Genomic DNA, 10784 nt, shown 5'->3' with positions numbered 1-10784 from the left:
TGGTCTGGACCAATGGCAGTACGATACAACCTAGAGCAGTAGTTGTCTAATGGTCTGGACCAATGGCAAGACCAATGGCAGTACGATACAACCTAGAGCAGTAGTTGTCTAATGGTCTGGACCAATGGCAGCATTAAACAACCCAAATGGCATTTTTCACTGGTCCCTCTAAAGCTAGCTGAGTGGGTTTTGGGTAAGCTACAGCACGAAAGATACAGCTGTGATTTGATGGCACACTCTTAGAACAAAAATGTGATATCTAGAACCTAAAAGGGTTATTTGGCTGTCCCCATAGGAGAACCCTTTGAATAACCCTTTTGGTTCTAGGTAGAATCCTTTTGAGTTCCTTGTAGAACCCTTTCCACAGAGGGTTCTACCTGGAACGCAAAAAGGGTTATCCTATGGGGACAGCCGAAGAACCCTTTGGAACCCTGTTTTTCTAAGAGTGCGGTGACTCATTTTATCAATAAACACTTTTTACAGTTAAATGCAATGTCATATGTTTTTTTTTTTTACCCACAGAGTGGATATCACCATATCAATGTACTTCAACAAAGCATGTCATTTATTGGAAATATTAAAATGATCATTGCATCACATTTGGCTACAGAATGTAGCTCAATATGTCCTCTCTTTAAAACCACACAGCTGTAGTAATACAGACATTTTGTACGTGAAAACTCAGGTCGTAGATGATGTGTTGTTTAACTACAGAGTTCCATCCTGCTCACATGAGAAATGCACTTTCAACTTTTGGCTTGTTCAAGATGCGTAATATATCTGTGAGTTTGTAAACTAGTATTAGTAGGTGTGTGTATTTGGTTGAATGTCTTTAAGGAAACAGAATTTTAGAGAGCCTATCAGAGACCATCAAGTTGGGACCATGGCCCATGATAATCACTAAAGTGTACGTATCTACTATCATGTGTAATGGGATATTGACCTCACGATAAGTGATTACATTCTCAGCATTTCTTTTTTTTTTGGCGGGGGGATTAATGTCTAGTCATGAAACATTCTGTTCTATTTTACACATTTTTTACAGCCTGTTTTGACAAAGACGACAGGGTACCTTTATTACCAGCATGTAGACTATCCTCAATATAAATCTGCCAACTGGACATGGCGGCACTATTTCCTACACGACACAAATTATGTCACCTCTTTCACTGGGCTTGGTCACAGGACTGATTTGACCCTGACACCACTGTTTGTCAGACGTTTGTGAATGCTAAGTAATGTGTCAAGTCAAATAGCATTTTATTTACAGTACATTTTACACGCCTCAACACACTTTACAAGAAAATGTCAAAAATAAATAAAAATTAAAACATAAAAAAAGAGCCAAAACATTGAGAGAAGCTTCACTTTCGTTTTTCCGGATGACGATGAAACCTTGATGTTATGATGCAGTCAGAAAACCCCTGATTAGTGTTGCATAATATGAAACGAAATGTCTCACTCTTTTTCACATAAAACCAATAAAAAATTGTTAATTTACAGACACAATAAAAAAAAAGATAAAATCGTGTGAACAATCATCAAACGGTATCAAAAACATGTCCTAGCCTTGAATTTGATCTCCTGATGGTTTCCATTTGTCACACTGGATAAGTCCTACTGATACGGATCAGTGGATAAGCCCTACTGATACGGACCAGTGGATAAGCCCTACTGATACGGACCAGTGGATAAGTCCTACTGATACGGATCAGTGGATAAGTCCTACCGATACGGATCAGTGGATAAGCCCTACCGATACGGATCAGTGGATAAGTCCTACTGATACGGATCAGTGGATAAGTCCTACTGATACGGATCAGTGGATAAGTCCTACCGATACGGATCAGTGGATAAGTCCTACCGATACGGATCAGTGGATAAGTCCTACTGATACGGATCAGTGGATAAGTCCTACCGATACGGATCAGTGGATAAGTCCTACCGATACGGATCAGTGGATAAGTCCTACTGATACGGATCAGTGGATAAGCCCTACCGATACGGATCAGTGGATAAGTCCTACCGATACGGATCAGTGGATAAGTCCTACTGATACGGATCAGTGGATAAGCCCTACCGATACGGATCAGTGGATAAGTCCTACCGATACGGATCAGTGGATAAGTCCTACTGATACGGATCAGTGGATAAGTCCTACTGATACGGATCAGTGGATAAGTCCTACCGATACGGATCAGTGGATAAGTCCTACTGATACGGATCAGTGGATAAGTCCTACTGATACGGATCAGTGGATAAGTCCTACTGATACGGATCAGTGGATAAGTCCTACCGATACGGATCAGTGGATAAGCCCTACTGATACGGATCAGTGGATAAGTCCTACCGATACGGATCAGTGGATAAGTCCTACCGATACGGATCAGTGGATAAGTCCTACTGATACGGATCAGTGGATAAGTCCTACCGATACGGATCAGTGGATAAGTCCTACCGATACGGACAAGTGGATAAGTCCTACTGATACGGACCAGTGGATAAGCCCTACCGATACGGATCAGTGGATAAGTCCTACCGATACGGATCAGTGGATAAGCCCTACCGATACGGATCAGTGGATAAGCCCTACCGATACGGATCAGTGGATAAGTCCTACCGATACGGATCAGTGGATAAGCCCTACCGATACGGATCAGTGGATAAGCCCTACCGATACGGATCAGTGGATAAGCCCTACCGATACGGATCAGTGGATAAGCCCTACCGATACGGATCAGTGGATAAGCCCTACTGATACGGATCAGTGGATAAGTCCTACTGATACGGATCAGTGGATAAGTCCTACTGATACGGATCAGTGGATAAGCCCTACTGATACGGATCAGTGGATAAGTCCTACTGATACGGATCAGTGGATAAGTCCTACTGATACGGATCAGTGGATAAGTCCTACTGATACGGATCAGTGGATAAGCCCTACTGATACGGATCAGTGGATAAGCCCTACTGATACGGATCAGTGGATAAGTCCTACTGATACGGATCAGTGGATAAGCCCTACCGATGCGGATCAGTGGATAAGCCCTACCGATACGGATCAGTGTATAAGCCCTACCGATACAGATCAGTGTATTAGCCCTACCGATTCGGATCAGTGGATAAGCCCTACCGATACGGATTAGTGGATTAGCCCTACCGATACAGATCAGTGGATAAGCCCTACCGATACGGATCAGTGGATAAGCCCTACCGATACGGATCAGTGGATAAGTCCTACCGATACGGATCAGTGGATAAGTCCTACTGATACGGATCAGTGGATAAGCCCTACCGATACGGATCAGTGGATAAGTCCTACTGATACGGATCAGTGGATAAGTCCTACCGATACGGATCAGTGGATAAGCCCTACCGATACGGATCAGTGGATAAGCCCTACCGATACGGATCAGTGGATAAGCCCTACCGATACGGATCAGTGGATAAGTCCTACTGATACGGATCAGTGGATAAGCCCTACCGATACGGATCAGTGGATAAGCCCTACCGATACGGATCAGTGGATAAGCCCTACCGATACGGATCAGTGGATAAGCCCTATCGATACGGATCAGTGGATATGTCCTACTGATACGGCTCAGTGGATAAGCCCTACCGATACGGATCAGTGGATAAGCCCTACCGATACGGATCAGTGGATAAGTCCTACCGATACGGATCAGTGGATAAGTCCTACCGATACGGATTGTGGATAAGTCCTACTGATACGGATCAGTGGATAAGTCCTACCGATACGGATCAGTGGATAAGTCCTACCGATACGGATCAGTGGATAAGCCCTACTGATACGGATCAGTGGATAAGCCCTACCGATACGGATCAGTGGATAAGTCCTACCGATACGGATCAGTGGATAAGTCCTACTGATACGGATCAGTGGATAAGCCCTACCGATACGGATCAGTGGATAAGTCCTACCGATACGGATCAGTGGATAAGCCCTACCGATACGGATCAGTGGATAAGCCCTACCGATACGGATCAGTGGATAAGTCCTACTGATACGGATCAGTGGATAAGCCCTACTGATACGGATCAGTGGATAAGTCCTACCGATACGGATCAGTGGATAAGTCCTACTGATACGGATCAGTGGATAAGTCCTACCGATACGGATCAGTGGATAAGCCCTACCGATACGGATCAGTGGATAAGTCCTACCGATACGGATCAGTGGATAAGTCCTACTGATACGGATCAGTGGATAAGTCCTACTGATACGGATCAGTGGATAAGCCCTACCGATACGGATCAGTGGATAAGTCCTACCGATGCGGATCAGTGGATAAGTCCTACTGATACGGATCAGTGGATAAGTCCTACCGATACGGATCAGTGGATAAGTCCTACTGATGCGGATCAGTGGATAAGTCCCTACCGATACGGATCAGTGGATAAGCCCTACTGATGCGGATCAGTGGATAAGCCCTACCGATGCGGATCAGTGGATAAATCCTGCCGATACGGATCAGTGGATAAATCCTACTGATACGGATCAGTGGATAAGCCCTACCGATACGGATCAGTGGATAAGTCCCTACCGATACGGATCAGTGGATAAGCCCTACTGATACGGATCAGTGGATAAGCCCTACCGATACGGATCAGTGGATAAGTCCTACCGATGCGGATCAGTGGATAAGTCCTACTGATACGGATCAGTGGATAAGTCCCTACTGATACGGATCAGTGGATAAGTCCTACCGATACGGACCAGTGGATAAGTCCTACTGATACGGATCAGTGGATAAGTCCTACTGATACGGACCAGTGGATAAATCCTACCGATACGGATCAGTGGATAAGTCCTACCGATGCGGATCAGTGGATAAGCCCTACTGATACGGATCAGTGGATAAGTCCTACCGATACGGATCAGTGGATAAGTCCCTACCGATACGGATCAGTGGATAAGTCCTACCGATACGGATCAGTGGATAAGTCCTACTGATACGGATCAGTGGATAAGTCCTACCGATACGGACAAGTGGATAAGTCCTACTGATACGGATCAGTGGATAAGCCCTACTGATACGGATCAGTGGATAAGTCCTACTGATACGGATCAGTGGATAAGTCCTACTGATACGGATCAGTGGATAAGCCCTACCGATACGGATCAGTGGATAAGTCCTACCGATACGGATCAGTGGATAAGCCCTACCGATACGGATCAGTGGATAAGCCCTACCGATACGGATCAGTGGATAAGCCCTACCGATACGGATCAGTGTATAAGCCCTACCGATACGGATCAGTGGATAAGCCCTACCGATACGGATCAGTGGATAAGCCCTACTGATACGGATCAGTGGATAAGTCCTACTGATACGGATCAGTGGATAAGTCCTACTGATACGGATCAGTGGATAAGTCCTACTGATACGGATCAGTGGATAAGCCCTACCGATACGGATCAGTGGATAAGCCCTACTGATACGGATCAGTGGATAAGCCCTACCGATACGGATCAGTGGATAAGCCCTACCGATACGGATCAGTGGATAAGCCCTACCGATACGGATCAGTGTATAAGCCCTACCGATACGGATCAGTGTATAAGCCCTACCGATTCGGATCAGTGGATAAGCCCTACCGATACGGATCAGTGGATTAGCCCTACCGATACGGATCAGTGGATAAGCCCTACCGATACGGATCAGTGGATAAGTCCTACCGATACGGATCAGTGGATAAGTCCTACTGATACGGATCAGTGGATAAGCCCTACCGATACGGATCAGTGGATAAGTCCTACTGATACGGATCAGTGGATAAGTCCTACCGATACGGATCAGTGGATAAGCCCTACCGATACGGATCAGTGGATAAGCCCTACCGATACGGATTAGTGGATAAGCCCTACCGATACGGATCAGTGGATAAGCCCTACCGATACGGATCAGTGGATAAGTCCTACCGATACGGATCAGTGGATAAGCCCTACCGATACGGATCAGTGGATAAGTCCTACCGATACGGATCAGTGGATAAGTCCTACTGATACGGATCAGTGGATAAGTCCTACCGATACGGATCAGTGGATAAGCCCTACCGATACGGATCAGTGGATAAGTCCTACCGATACGGATCAGTGGATAAGCCCTACTGATACGGATCAGTGGATAAGTCCTACCGATACGGATCAGTGGATAAGCCCTACCGATACGGATCAGTGGATAAGTCCTACCGATACGGATCAGTGGATAAGTCCTACTGATACGGATCAGTGGATAAGTCCTACCGATACGGATCAGTGGATAAGTCCTACTGATACGGATCAGTGGATAAGTCCTACCGATACGGATCAGTGGATAAGCCCTACTGATACGGATCAGTGGATAAGCCCTACCGATACGGATCAGTGGATAAGTCCTACCGATACGGATCAGTGGATAAGTCCTACCGATACGGATCAGTGGATAAGCCCTACCGATACGGATCAGTGGATAAGTCCTACCGATACGGATCAGTGGATAAGCCCTACTGATACGGATCAGTGGATAAGCCCTACCGATACGGATCAGTGGATAAGTCCTACCGATGCGGATCAGTGGATAAGTCCTACTGATACGGATCAGTGGATAAGTCCTACTGATACGGATCAGTGGATAAGTCCTACCGATACGGACCAGTGGATAAGTCCTACTGATACGGATCAGTGGATAAGTCCCTACTGATACGGACCAGTGGATAAATCCCTACCGATACGGATCAGTGGATAAGTCCTACCGATACGGATCAGTGGATAAGCCCTACTGATACGGATCAGTGGATAAGTCCTACCGATACGGATCAGTGGATAAGTCCTACCGATACGGATCAGTGGATAAGTCCTACCGATACGGATCAGTGGATAAGTCCTACTGATACGGATCAGTGGATAAGTCCCTACCGATACGGACAAGTGGATAAGTCCTACTGATACGGACCAGTGGATAAGCCCTACCGATACGGATCAGTGGATAAGCCCTACTGATACGGATCAGTGGATAAGTCCTACCGATATGGATCAGTGGATAAGCCCTACCGATACGGATCAGTGGATAAGCCCTACCGATACGGATCAGTGGATAAGCCCTACCGATACGGATCAGTGGATAAGCCCTACCGATACGGATCAGTGTATAAGCCCTACCGATATGGATCAGTGTATAAGCCCTACCGATACGGATCAGTGGATAAGCCCTACCGATACGGATCAGTGGATAAGCCCTACTGATACGGATCAGTGTATAAGTCCTACTGATACGGATCAGTGGATAAGTCCTACTGATACGGATCAGTGGATAAGTCCTACTGATATGGATCAGTGGATAAGCCCTACCGATACGGATCAGTGGATAAGCCCTACTGATACGGATCAGTGGATAAGTCCTACCGATACGGATCAGTGGATAAGCCCTACCGATACGGATCAGTGGATAAGCCCTACCGATACGGATCAGTGGATAAGCCCTACCGATACGGATCAGTGTATAAGCCCTACCGATACAGATCAGTGTATTAGCCCTACCGATACGGATCAGTGGATTAGCCCTACCGATGCGGATCAGTGGATAAGCCCTACGATACGGATCAGTGGATAAGTCCTACCGATGCGGATCAGTGGATAAGTCCTACTGATACGGATCAGTGGATAAGCCCTACCGATGCGGATCAGTGGATAAGTCCTACTGATACGGATCAGTGGATAAGTCCTACCGATACGGATCAGTGGATAAGCCCTACCGATGCGGATCAGTGGATAAGCCCTACCGATGCGGATTAGTGGATAAGCCCTACCGATACGGATCAGTGGATAAGCCCTACCGATACGGATCAGTGGATAAGTCCTGCTGATGCGGATCAGTGGATAAGCCCTACCGATACGGATCAGTGGATAAGCCCTACCGATACGGATCAGTGGATAAGCCCTACCGATACGGATCAGTGGATAAGCCCTATCGATGCGGATCAGTGGATATGTCCCTACTGATACGGATCAGTGGATAAGCCCTACCGATACGGATCAGTGGATAAGCCCTACCGATACGGATCAGTGGATAAGTCCTACTGATACGGATCAGTGGATAAGTCCTACCGATACGGATCAGTGGATAAGTCCTACTGATACGGATCAGTGGATAAGTCCTACCGATACGGATCAGTGGATAAGTCCTACTGATACGGATCAGTGGATAAGTCCTACTGATACGGATCAGTGGATAAGTCCTACCGATACGGATCAGTGGATAAGTCCTACTGATACGGATCAGTGGATAAGTCCTACCGATACGGATCAGTGGATAAGCCCTACCGATACGGATCAGTGGATAAGTCCTACTGATACGGATCAGTGGATAAGTCCTACCGATACGGATCAGTGGATAAGCCCTACCGATACGGATCAGTGGATAAGTCCTACTGATACGGATCAGTGGATAAGTCCTACCTATACGGATCAGTGGATAAGCCCTACCGATATCAGTGGATAAGTCCTACTGATACGGATCAGTGGATAAGCCCTACCGATACGGATCAGTGGATAAGCCCTACCGATACGGATCAGTGGATAAGCCCTACCGATACGGATCAGTGGATAAGCCCTACCGATACGGATCAGTGGATAAGCCCTACTGATACGGATCAGTGGATAAGTCCTACCGATACGGATCAGTGGATAAGCCCTACCGATACGGATCAGTGGATAAGCCCTACCGATACGGATCAGTGGATAAGCCCTACCGATACGGATTAGTGGATTAGCCCTACCGATACAGATCAGTGGATAAGCCCTACCGATACGGATCAGTGGATAAGTCCTACCGATACGGATCAGTGGATAAGTCCTACTGATACGGATCAGTGGATAAGCCCTACCGATACGGATCAGTGGATAAGCCCTACTGATACGGATCAGTGGATAAGTCCTACCGATACGGATCAGTGGATAAGCCCTACCGATACGGATCAGTGGATAAGCCCTACCGATACGGATCAGTGGATAAGTCCTACTGATACGGATCAGTGGATAAGCCCTACCGATACGGATCAGTGGATAAGCCCTACCGATACGGATCAGTGGATAAGCCCTACCGATGCGGATCAGTGGATAAGCCCCTATCGATGCGGATCAGTGGATAAGTCCTACTGATACGGATCAGTGGATAAGCCCTACCGATACGGATCAGTGGATAAGCCCTACCGATACGGATCAGTGGATAAGTCCTACCGATACGGATCAGTGGATAAGTCCTACCGATACGGATCAGTGGATAAGTCCTACTGATACGGATCAGTGGATAAGTCCTACCGATACGGATCAGTGGATAAGTCCTACCGATACGGATCAGTGGATAAGTCCTACTGATACGGATCAGTGGATAAGCCCTACCGATACGGATCAGTGGATAAGCCCTACCGATACGGATCAGTGGATAAGCCCTACCGATACGGATCAGTGGATAAGCCCTATCGATGCGGATCAGTGGATAAGTCCTACTGATACGGATCAGTGGATAAGCCCTACCGATACGGATCAGTCAGTGGATAAGCCCTACCGATACGGATCAGTGGATAAGTCCTACCGATACGGATCAGTGGATAAGTCCTACTGATACGGATCAGTGGATAAGTCCTACCGATACGGATCAGTGGATAAGCCCTACCGATACGGATCAGTGGATAAGTCCTACTGATACGGATCAGTGGATAAGTCCTACTGATACGGATCAGTGGATAAGTCCTACTGATACGGATCAGTGGATAAGCCCTACCGATACGGATCAGTGGATAAGTCCTACTGATACGGATCAGTGGATAAGCCCTACCGATACGGATCAGTGGATAAGTCCTACCGATACGGATCAGTGGATAAGTCCTACTGATACGGATCAGTGGATAAGTCCTACCGATGCGGATCAGTGGATAAGTCCTACCGATGCGGATCAGTGGATAAGTCCTACCGATACGGATCAGTGGATAAGTCCTACTGATACGGACCAGTGGATAAGCCATACCGATACGGATCAGTGGATAAGTCCTACCGATACGGATCAGTGGATAAGTCCTACTGATACGGACCAGTGGATAAGCCATACCGATACGGATCAGTGGATAAGTCCTACCGATGCGGATCAGTGGATAAGCCCTACTGATACGGATCAGTGGATAAGTCCTACTGATACGGATCAGTGGATAAGTCCTACCGATACGGATCAGTGGATAAGTCCTACTGATACGGACCAGTGGATAAGCCCTACTGATACGGATCAGTGGATAAGTCCTACCGATACTGATCAGTGGATAAGTCCTACCGATACGGATCAGTGGATAAGTCCTACTGATACGGATCAGTGGATAAGCCCTACCGATGCGGATCAGTGGATAAGCCCTACTGATACGGACCAGTGGATAAGCCATACCGATACGGATCAGTGGATAAGTCCTACCGATACGGATCAGTGGATAAGCCCTACTGATACGGATCAGTGGATAAGTCCTACTGATACGGATCAGTGGATAAGTCCTACCGATACGGATCAGTGGATAAGTCCTACTGATACGGACCAGTGGATAAGCCCTACTGATACGGATCAGTGGATAAGTCCTACTGATACGGATCAGTGGATAAGCCCTACCGATACGGATCAGTGGATAAGTCCTACTGATACGGATCAGTGGATAAGTCCTACTGATACGGATCAGTGGATAAGCCCTACTGATACGGATCAGTGGATAAGCCCTACCGATACGGATCAGTGGATAAGTCCTACTGA

The sequence above is a fragment of the Oncorhynchus keta genome, chromosome 27 (genome assembly GCF_023373465.1).
Source record: "Oncorhynchus keta strain PuntledgeMale-10-30-2019 chromosome 27, Oket_V2, whole genome shotgun sequence".
Classification (NCBI taxonomy): domain Eukaryota; kingdom Metazoa; phylum Chordata; class Actinopteri; order Salmoniformes; family Salmonidae; genus Oncorhynchus; species Oncorhynchus keta.
Note: the sequence above shows the minus strand (reverse complement) of the source record.